The sequence below is a fragment of the Elephantulus edwardii genome, unplaced genomic scaffold (assembly GCF_000299155.1).
Source record: "Elephantulus edwardii isolate Elephantulus edwardi_28Jun2011 unplaced genomic scaffold, EleEdw1.0 scaffold00016, whole genome shotgun sequence".
Lineage (NCBI taxonomy): Eukaryota > Metazoa > Chordata > Mammalia > Macroscelidea > Macroscelididae > Elephantulus > Elephantulus edwardii.
In genome coordinates, this window is record NW_006399766.1 from 25,774,021 (window position 1) to 25,785,703 (window position 11,683).

An 11,683-nucleotide genomic window follows, 5' to 3' on the forward strand; every position below is an offset into this window, starting at 1 on the left:
TATCAGAAAGGACAATAAAGGACAAGTGATCGTGTTCCTTGAAGATGGCTGTCTCAATCAATGGACAACACAGAATGGCTAGCAATTCTGAAGTTAAGGTTACTATCTGAGAAATGCTGATAAATGATGAAAATAAGAAAAAGGAGGAAAGACTGACCTACCAAATACAAAACATACTATAAAGTTACAGTAATTAAAATGATGTGGATATCTCAGAAACATGAAACTTACTTATATATAAAATCTCTTCTCTAAGCCACCCCCTATTCCTGCGATTATTTTAGTGGAAATATAGATATCTTCTAAGAACACAATCGTTGTTTAATCTTTCCAAAATTTTTCTTTTTTATATATGCCTATTAATTCTTATCATTGGACCAACACGCAACATCATGATGGATAAAAGATTGAAGTTGGGGGAGAGATTGAGATGGTTATGGAAGGGGATGTGGAGCTGGAACTAGAGACTGAGACCAGCATCCCTGAGCAGTCTCCCAAGAAGCCAAGGAAGCATGATAGTGGTGCGGCAGACCTAGGGCGAGTCACCAACTATGTGGAGGAGAAGAAGATTCCAGAGTTCCAATCTAGAGACAGCCATGTCCGTGATTGGAGACAGGCGGTCCAGGGAGCAGAAAGCCAAACAGGAGCGGGAGAAGGAATTGGCAAAGGTCACCATTAAGAAGGAAGATCTGGAAAGGATAATGACTGAGATGGAAATCTCAAGAGCAACAGCGGAACCAAGCTTGCGGGAACACATGGTCAATGTGGTGGAGGCTTTTATTGCCCTAACCAACTAAACATGCCCACAAGATTAACTTATTATAATAAAAATGCTTTTGTCTTAAAAAAAAACAAACCAAGATTGAAGTTGGCACCCATTAATTTGATTTGGATCCACGACCAACAGCTATGATAACAACAGCCAACAAATCAAAAGATATGTTCTATTGGATAAATCTGCTGTCTCTCCAAAATTCTACAGAACAAGGATATCAACTTAAAGACTAAGGTGTGCCTGATGCAACTCATGGTCTTTTCCATTACAAAGCATTTGAAAGTTGGACAATGAATAAAGATGTAAAGAAAAAAATACAAATCAATGCCTTTGAATTGTAGTGTTGGAGTACAGTACTAAACATTCCATAGGTCACCAAAAGAACCACTGTTTCTTGAAGACAGTGAAGCCATTGCTCCATAGAGGCAAGGATAGTGACATTTCATCCCACATACTTTGGATAAAAGAGAAGCATCAAGCATGCTGGTAAAGGCAGAAGGTCAGAGAAAGAGAGGTAAACTTGACCTTGGAAAATGAAAAATGAGCGCTAGCATGTTAGAAATGATGTGGATGCTGCAGGATAGCGTAAAGTTCAGATCTGTATTGTTCACAGATTCAACATGAATTTCAGTCAATTCAATGTGACCTTGGGAGCACTGAGTGGTAAGGAGCGGTGCTGCAAACTCAAAGGCACAAAGTTGAAGTTCACCAGTTGCGCTATGGCAGAAAGATGAGCGATCTACTTCCATGCAATTTGCTGCCTCTGAAAATCCACAGGAAGGTCAGCTATGGGTCAGGTCCAACTCAATGGTACTCAAAACCAACAACAACAGCACCTAACAACATCATGTATCTTCAAGTTGGAAAGTGAACTTAACATGCTACTTGTCCTTTCCTACAGATGTCTACATTCAAAGCCTTATAAAAAAGAATACTACTTGGAGTCCATGTCGTCTGAATTTATTTCTTCTCTTTTTAATTTTGTTAACAACCATAAAGATAATTTCCTAAGACTCAGGCTTCCATAATTTTTTTTCCACTTTACTGGTTATTCTAACTTCTACTTTAGGGAAATCTATCATTCACTCTTTTCGTCACTCATTTAAAACCTGTCATTATATTTTGTAGTATAGGGCTTTTAAACACATACATACACATATATAGAGAAAATTATCCGTAAACACCCTGTTTAATATGACATTACCGAAGAAATCCAGTATTGATTAACTGATCTCATTATAAGATCAAAAATAGAACTAATGAAAAAATTTCTTACACTACTAGTACTTCTATTTTGTTTTTGTCAACTCATACTCCCATTTGTCCTCCAGATTTCTTGGCACAACTTGGTGAGCACATCTAGGGCAGCATCTGTACTGAATATATCATAGACTGCTAAGAGGACGAATAGGTTCTTCCAGTAGAGGGTTAAACCAGGCTGCTCCTTGGAGGCAAGGATTCTGAAGCTTCGTCTGACATACTTTGGATATGCTGCAAGGACTTTGGACGGTGCAGGACAGGAAGACCCTCGATGAGATGGATCGATTCTGTGAGTGGAGTGGTGGGAATGAGTGTGTTTGAGACGGTGAGGTTGGCACAGGATAGAACGGCGGGCGTTTAGGGCTCTTGTACATAGGGTCGCTATGAGTTGCAAGTGACTCGATAGCACATAACAACAACAATCTGAATTCTTTCTTTACCCTCCCAAACATGATGTCCCTCTCCAAGGACCGATCCCACTTTGCAACATGCCCAAAGTATGTCAGACAAAGCCTCAGAATCCTTGCCTCCAAGGAGCAGCCTGGCTTCACCCTCTCCAGGATGAACCTGTTCGTTCTCCTAGCAGTCCATGGTATACTCAACACTCTTCTCCAGCACCACAGCTCAAAGGCGTCAATTCTCCTTCTATCCTCCCTAGTCACTGTCCAGCTCTTGATTCAGTGATTGAGGTGATGGGAATAGGTGTGTCAGAGACAGGGAGGTTGGCACAGGATAGAGTAGGGTTTAGGGCTCTTGTACACAGGGCCGCTATGAGTTGCAAGCAACTTGATGGCACATTACAACAACAACAACAATAACAATCTAAATTCTAATGAGATTATCAATAATTAAGTAAAATTATAATACCTATAAAAACCAATATGAAGAAATGATTATTTAATTAAATCTAGCCAAATGTTAAAAGATGTCAGCATGTGTTAAAATATTACAAAGTGAGTTATTTATACAAAATATAAACTAAGGTAAATAAAATGTCTATATCTCTGCAGAGAAAGCCTTGAGGAATTAGAGAATACTAACACTGTTACTAAGGGTAACCTGAGTGAGGAAATTTCATTAGCATAAGACAAGATAGAGACTGATTTTCAATATTCTTGAAGGGGTTTTTTCAAAATAGAATCCTTGATAATTGTTAAAATCATTAAATGTGAATAGAAAAATAACAGTAAAAGTGTTTGTAAATTGGTTGCATATGTACTCCAACTCCATACAGACTCTGTTCTTCACAAATGACTTAAACAAGCTGAAAAAGAAAACGTAGCAGAGTGTAAACACAAACTTTGAAAATTTTGAACACACACATTCAAAATCTTGGCCTTTTCTTCACAACTTTCAATTTCTCTGTAAGCTCACTAGTTCAGTTATGTGGTACATAGCCTTAATGGCAAGAGCATTAAGCCAAGTTCACAGAATGGACAACGGAAATGGAATTAGGTGACACGTTCATACAGTCATCAAAGTACTCTGAGTCATTTGTATTTTTTTCATTATGGCAGGAATTTTTACTTAGCTTTCCAAGTGATTTTCAGTCTTATGGCTAAGCCCACAAAATCTATTATATACTATTATCATCCATTGGTCTCTTAGTATTGCTTTGGTGGTATGTAGAAAGTTATGTAACTTAATGGACTAGGCTTTTAATAACTGAAAGCATCCTAAATACAAATAGTCCTCCTGAAATGTGAGGGTTTTAAATTGTAATCTTTTACTGTAACAGTAAGCCACTGATCTTAGCATATAGTCAATTAAAAACACCTTCTTTGCATGTAAAATGCAGAGACGTAGGGGTATTTTTTTTTAGCAGCTTCATATAATTGTACTTTATTTGCTCTCAAACCAAATGCAAATCAACATCATCTCGAACCTTTTATTTATAGCTCCTAAGCAGAAATGACAACTCCAATTTGATTAAAACAGGAGTGCATGCAGTATTAAAAGCTTCTTCTCCCCATGGCACCTAGCACCAATTTCTTTCTGCCCATAAAAATCACCCTCTTTCCTGTGGCATACATGAAATATTCAGCTTTCCCGATTTGTCATACATTGTGTCTTCAGAGTGGCATCTCAGCAAGTGGAAGGGGCCAGCCATGTGGAGCTCTTGCTGTGTCTTAAGTGTAGCGACTGAGGAGAAGGTGAAGGGCCAGCGCAGTTCCTCTGGGATGACAATTTCTTCTGGGGCTCGCCCCCAGCAGGTAGTAGGCTAGAAGCAGGTTAATGTTCCATAGAATTTCTCAGACAGGTCGTGTTGACTGACATCAAAGTCCATTAGAGACATATCCTCCAAGGAATTGGTGTATCCAAGACAAAGTGCTCAGCGTTGGGCCAACTAATGGGCGTAACAGGCATGGAAAGGACAATAACGGTGACAGAACTCACCCAGCCGCCATGGAATCCACAGAAGTAAAAATCTAACCTAGAGGACAGGAGAGGAGCTCTATCCACACTTGATTCCATCAGCACCTTTATAATCTTTTAGATTTTCAGTGATTGGCATCAGAAGTAGGGCCCGGTTTTCTTTGAGGGAAAGTGTAAGTAATCATCTTGGTTATGATGTTTGCAACAAACAGGGATCATAGAAATCCTCTTGGTTCTTAACGTTTGCTCTAATCACATCAATTTCTCCTTCTCTACATACATGTTAGATCTCAGCTAATCTGAGTGTTCTAGACTATGGCACCATGATATCTGAAAAACTTCATCTTTGCTCAAAAGAAATCTCTCTAGAATCCATAATCATCCTCTAGCCCTATGTACAGCTGTCAATAATATCCCCAGCCTTCAAGTGCTCTCTGAACTGTGTTTACCTTTAAGAGCTACACTTAATTCTAGTATGGAATAGTTCCAGGTACCTTGTTATGTGGAGAAAGACACTCTTATTCTTGTGACTTTGCTAAAAATGCCTTTCCCCATGCAAGAGAGTTAATTGGTATTGAATTTTCAGGCTGACTTTCGAAACTCTTCTTTGGCAATGAACTATTCAAGGGCAGGAGAAAAGATTTCTTCATCTGTATAACCAGTGACAGAATGGTACAAGGTTTAGCACTTGAGTATCTACTCTACAAATGTTTACTGAATATAAGAGCAAAAAAAAATAAATAAAGAGGTAAATAGACCAGTATAAAATTTTAAAAAAGAGATAAGTATTAAACACATGAAAGCATTTTTTGTAAAAAGTTAGTTACACTGAACTCACCCTATCTCTAAAGGATATTGTGTGAGAGTTTTAAAACATGCAGAGGAAAGGTGTATTTATATAAGTCCCTACTTGAAACAGACTCATACAGAATAAAGAAATGGAGAGGAAAAAGGAGAAAAGTCCATTTTCAATTAAACTAGAAAATGTTTACTCTCATAAAGAAGGAAATATGAAAATATCTACCAATTGTAATGGAATTCACAGGAGAAAACAAAGGCAGACAAATATATATTTTCTCTAGATCAAAGAAGCAGAAAATAGTTCTAGAAAGGCTTCAGGTCTTTAGTTCATAGGTCGCTGTGAGTCATGATTAACCTGATAGCAGTCAACAACAACAGATGAAGAGTTCTCTAAAAGCAGGCGAACTTGGTCCTCGAAACACTAGTCAAATATCTACTATTATTTGGAATGATGAGGACTAGAAGTACAGAAAAACCCAAGAAGCAACTGCTTCTCTCTGCTGATTTTCGATTCTAAATTACTCCAATCTAGGGACAACAGTGAAACTGTGAGTTCTAGTTTTATTTTCTGTTGTCTTGTCCTCAAACCTATGGAATGGCTTTGAGCCAAGATACATCCACCATGAGCAATAAAATTCCTAGTTCCACATTCTCTTCTGAATCCACCTTAAACTTCTGACAGTCTTTATGGATGCGACTGTCTCAGAATTGCCTTCAGCAAGATTTTATTCTCCTGTGATACTAACAGAATTGTTTCATAATACTCACGTTTTGTTGAGCATCTTTATTTGAATGGGCACAAGTCTTTGAGTGGGTGGCCAGGTAACGTGATGAGTGAGGAAGTCCTGTGGTGTATCCATTTGTTGAAACACCGCAACCAATACTCTATCAACTTCTGGAGACTTTTCTTTTATACCAGTGTATTCAAAGTGGCATAGACTTCTTCCTTCAGTTCAATTGGTGGGTTGAACACCAACCATTTTTAATGCAATGACTGTGTGTTTCCTTTCTGCCTTTTTTCCATGTTTTATTCAATGGGGTTTTTTTCCCCCCCAAATAAAATCCCTCACTACCGCAACTCAAATCCTTCACTTCGTCCAGCTTGAGAAATGCTGAGTGTGTACTTCCATTTTGGTTTTTTCAACAGCAGGTCTTTGCATATTTCATTGTAATATTTTGTATTCATGAGTCATTCTTTGAAATCTTCTCTTCAGCTCTTTTAATAATTTTTTCTCTTCACTTTAACTCTTCTATGTTCAAAGGCAAGCTTCTGAGTCTCTTTGGGCATCTATTTGGTCTTCTAGTTCTGTCCCTTCCTTTTCATGGCCTCGTGCTTTGTTCCCGTATGCTAGGTTGGAAATCATCCTGTGATGTGTCAGGGTCCTGTAGGCACTAAGATCCAAAGCATCACATCTATTACTGAGAAGGTCGATAAATGCAGGTGGAACATACTCTAAGTCACACTGAGCTCCCTTGCAAGGGTTTTCATTATCTTCACCTTCGATATGAAATTGCATAATATATTTTATGATCTCTTATGAAGTCTACAGCTGTTCTTTTGTTCGGGCATCAAATTTCTCCATCATCTCTTTCTGCAGATATAGTTATTTTCTTTTATTACATGTGGTGAAGTCCATGTACATAGCAGCAGTTTATAGCAATAAAAAGATATTTCTAAGAATAAAGAATCGGTCTTGCAAATTCTATCAAGCAATCTCCAGTCTCAATGTTACCACCAGAATCGTATTTGGCAATAATAAATCAATCTTCTTTATCTCCATCATTTCACTCTAATCACAATTACTAATCAATGCCTCTAGATAATAAATGTGATCAATTTCAGGCTGTGGAACTCAGTTTCAAACATCTTCAACTTCCTCTGTGGCATTAGTGATTTGTTCATTAATTTGAAGAAGAATGATAACATTAGCTGGCCTTCCTGTTGTTGTTACTATGTACCTTGAAGATGGAACCAAATCGTAATTGACCCTACAAAGCTTTTAGATACAATAAATCACACAGCGGATATTAGCTGGTAGATTCAAACTGTGTGCCCTCAGATTGGTAGTGCAGCTCCTTACCCTAATCCACCAGAGCTCCTTGGTTTTGCCTGTGTTGTTTGTCTGTTGTTGTGTATTAACAAGTCAGAACTTTCCAACAGCTGGCCGCCCGGTGGGTTTTCAGAAGCACTTTAATCACATGAGTGGAGATTGTCCGTCTTTCTCCCAAGGAGCAGCTTTTGCATTTGAATCTTGTGCCTTTAGGATGCCACCGCAGGTCCTTACCACAGTGACAGGACGGTAGTTCAGGCTATTTCTTAATATGTACTTTTTGCTACTAAATGTCAAGCCATCCTTACTCAATTTGTCATTCTCAGTTCACATGATTAGCCCACTCAAAAGCACAGTTCCAGCTCACTAGGATACAGATTTTCAAGCTTTTAATTTCATATTTTCCACCTCGAAAGTTTCTAGATTGATACTTTGTATATTCCGTTTACCAATTATAGCTGCCTTTTGAGTCATGCCACATCAGCAAATGAAGGTCCACTAAACTTTATTTCATATCCATCATTAAAGTAGACTTTACCTAGACCAAGAAGTTGTTGTTTGAACTGAGTAATAGAACACTGCATGGGTTAAAATCAAGAAGGATGTGGGTCAGCATTGTAGCCTTTCTCCATACTTATTTAATCTATGTGCTAAGCAAATAATTCAAGAAGTCAGACTCTATAAAGAAGAATGTGACATCAGGATTAGAGGAAGACTCATCAACAACTGAGTTATGTAGATGATACAACCTTGCTTGCTGAAAGTGAAGAGGATATGACATGCTCGCACAAGATAAAGGACTATGGATTGCATCACAACAAGAAAAAAAAAAGGATCTCATCGCTAGGCCAATAGGCAACATCATAATAGATGGAGAAAGGATTGGAGTTGTCAATAATTTTATACTGCGTGGATTCACAATGAACACCTTTGTTACCAACAGTCAGGATGTCCAGAGATGTCTTGCACTGCTGAAGGACAATGACGTCAATTCAAAGACTAAGGTGTGCCTGATTTAGGCTATGTTCTTTCCAGTCACTGGCTGTCCATCTGAGAGCTGGACAAAGAATAAGGAAGACAGAAGAAGATAGATTCATTTCATTTGTGGTGTTGGAGAAGAGTACTAAATATTCCATGAATTGTCAAAAGAACAAACAGGTCTCTTTTGGAGAGGGAGTGCGGCCAGAATTCTGCTTGGATTCAAGGACGGTGAAGCTTTGGCTCACATACTTCGAGCATGTTGCTACAAGAGGCTATTCCTTGGAGAAGGACATCATGCTTCGCTGAAACAAAGACCCAGAGTGAGATGGATTAAAAGAGTGACTGCAGCAATGGGCTCAGTGTATCAACGATAATGAGGATGACACAGGATAGGGTACAGGCCTCTTGTTCATAGGGTCACTGTCAGTCATACTTAACGTCACAATACGTAACAATAACTAACTTTAATGAGGCAAGACTTTCCGAGTCATAACTGTATTTTCTTCCAGGCCCAGGGCCTCATCTTTAGACACTACATAAGACAATATTTTGCTGATATTTTCAAGGGATCCTCTCGAAAAAGAATTTTAGAAGTAGTTTATAAAGTTCTTCTCCTACTATGCCTCAGTGTAGAAGTTCCAGTGAAAACTGTCTACCACAGGCAACATGGCTGGTATTTGAAATGCCATTGGCACAACTTTTTGCTTCACGACAACATGCAAGCCACAGCAATCCAATAAAATTATTACAGAGGATAAGAGGATTGGTGGGATTTCAGTATCCATCCTTGACAATTCTCTCTCACTTCTTCTACATCCAATCTATCTACAAAGTGTGATCAACAATTTAACTCTGCTGTTGAGGCCGAAACCATCCCACTACCGACCTTTCAGCTGGTCTTTCACTCTCTCATATATCGTATGAGAGAGAGTGGTCCATCTTCCCCCCAGTGAGCAGCTGGTGAATTCAAATCCCCTCTCTCTGTGATGGCAGAGTCCAGGTGCCCAGGAGACCCTAATAAATTGTGGCGCTGTTGTTGTTGTTATTGTGTACCATCAATCTGGAACTAACCCATTGTTGACCCTCCAGCAGGTTTTCAGAGGCAGTTTAATTGCACGCGAGGAGATCGGCCACCTTTTGATCCCAAAGCAGCTGGTGGATTCAAACACATCTTTAAGATAGCATCGCAGTGCTTTCTATTATGGGGAAAGCAGCCACTTTCCAAAACCTCAGCCATAACCACCCGAAACTTAGCTTCCTTTCCTCTCACGCCGATGACTGTGAAACAGTACCTACTAGTCTTTTTTGCTTTTAGTTTTCCTTTCTTTTAGTCGGGTTTTCACACAACAGGCAGAATGATCCAACTGAATGTGCAATACTAGGTATCGTCTATCATCAAATCGTCAAATGTCTTTGAATTTTTGATGTATAATTCAGAGCTCATTAGAGAGAGCCACAAAAATGTGTGTGTTCTGTCCTGAATCTGTCATTTCTCTGGACTCATAGTTGTTGTTGTTGTTGTGTGCCACTGAAAATGAACCAACTCAAGCTGACTCTCAAGTGGGTTTTCAAAGACTATACACTGAACTGGAGGAGATAAGCCATCTTTCTCCTAAGGACTGACTGGTGGGTTAAAGCTGCTTGCCTTTGCAATCACAGCTCAACTGCTTCACCCTAGACCACCGGAGCTCCCTTGTAGTCATAATACATTTGGTAGAGGGCTTTTTTTTTTTTTTTACTCTTTGTTTCTTTGTTTTTCCCAAATATACCAAGCATGTTTCCAACTAGAATGTTGGGCTTGTCTATTCCTTCTTTGCCTGTAATAGTTTGCTGCTGCTGCTGCTGTTGTTAGGTACCTTCGAATCGAATACAACTCATAGTGACCCAATGAACAAAAGATCTAAGCCCTGCTCTATCCTGGGTCATCGTCACACTTGCTGACACACATGAGCCCATTGCAGCAGTCACCGTGTCAATCCATCTGCTGAAGGATCTTCCTCTTCTTTGCCGACCCTCCACCCTTTCCAGCATCATGTCCCTCTCCAAGGAATAGCTCCTCCTAGCAACATGCCCAAAGGATGTGAGGTGAAGCCTCATCATTCTTCTCTCCAAAGAGCAACCCTGCTGCACCCTCTCCAAGACATATCTGTTTGTTGTCTTGGCCGTCCACGGGATGTTCAGTGCTCTTCTCCAACACCACAGCTCAAAGGTGTCAATGCTTTTCCTGTTATCCTTATTCATGGTCCAGCTCTCAGATGCATAGCACCTAATCAGAAAGACTATGGTCTGAATCAGACGCGCCTTAGTCCTCAAAGTGACATCATTATTACTCAATAATTTGAAGAGATCCTTAACTGCAGATTTTCTCAGTTCACTGTGTTTCCTTATTTTCTACCTTCTGGTACCAAGGATGTTAATTGTGGATTCAAGCTGAAGCAGTTAACAGCTTCAGTCTCCTCTCTGTACCATGATAATTTCTATCACTCCAGCGGGAAGAATCTTTGTTTTCTTGACATTGAGATGCAATCCATACCCAAGTCTGCATTTCCTGATCTCCTGCACAAAGGCTTCAAATCCTCCTCACTTTCAGCAAACAAGGTTGTATCATCTGCACATTGCACGTTTTTGATGAGGCTCCCTCCAGTCCTGATGCCTCACTCCTTCTCATAGACTCCAGCTTCTGGGATCATTTTCTCAGCATATAGATTGAATAGGTGTGGAGAGAGGATACAACCCTGGTGCACTCGCTTCCCAATTTTAAACCATACGGTGTTCCCCTGTTCTGTTTGCACAACAGCCAGGACTAGGACCCGCATGAGCACAATCAAGTGCGCTGAGATTCCAGTTCTTCTCCATGTCAGCCACAACTTGTCATGATCCGCACAGTCCAATGCCTTTGCATCGTCAATAAAGTAGGAACAGACATCCTTCTGGTATTCCTTACTTTCAGCCAGGATCCATCTGACATCAACAATGATATTCCTGATGCCAGGCCCTCTTCTAAATCCTTCTTGGACTTCTGGTCATTCCCTATCTATATATTGTTCCAGCCATTTTTTAAAATAATCTTCAGCAGTATTTTGCTTACATGTGATACCAATGATATTGTTTGATAGTTTCCACAGTCATTTGGATAACCTTTCTTGAGAATGGGAACAATCCGATGGCCAGCCAGCCATCTTCCAAGTTTCCTGGCATAGACTGGTGACTGCATCCAATGCTGAATCTGTCGATTAAAACAAGTCATTTGATATCTCATCAATTCCTGGGACCTTACTTTTCGCCAATGCCTTCAATGCAGCTTCTACTTCCTCCTTCATTACCATTGGCTCCTGTTCATATGGTACTTCCTGAAATGTTTCAATGTCAATCAGTCTTTCTGGTACAGTGACTCTGTGTATTCCCTCCATCTGCTTTTGATGCTTTCTGAGTCACTCAA

General features: G+C 39.7%; 1 pseudogene; it reads left to right on the forward strand.

Annotated features, from left to right (window-relative positions):
• The first annotated feature begins 424 nt into the window (after positions 1-424).
• LOC102856664 lies at positions 425-797 on the forward strand (annotated as a pseudogene).
• Positions 798-11,683: the final 10,886 nt, after the last annotated feature.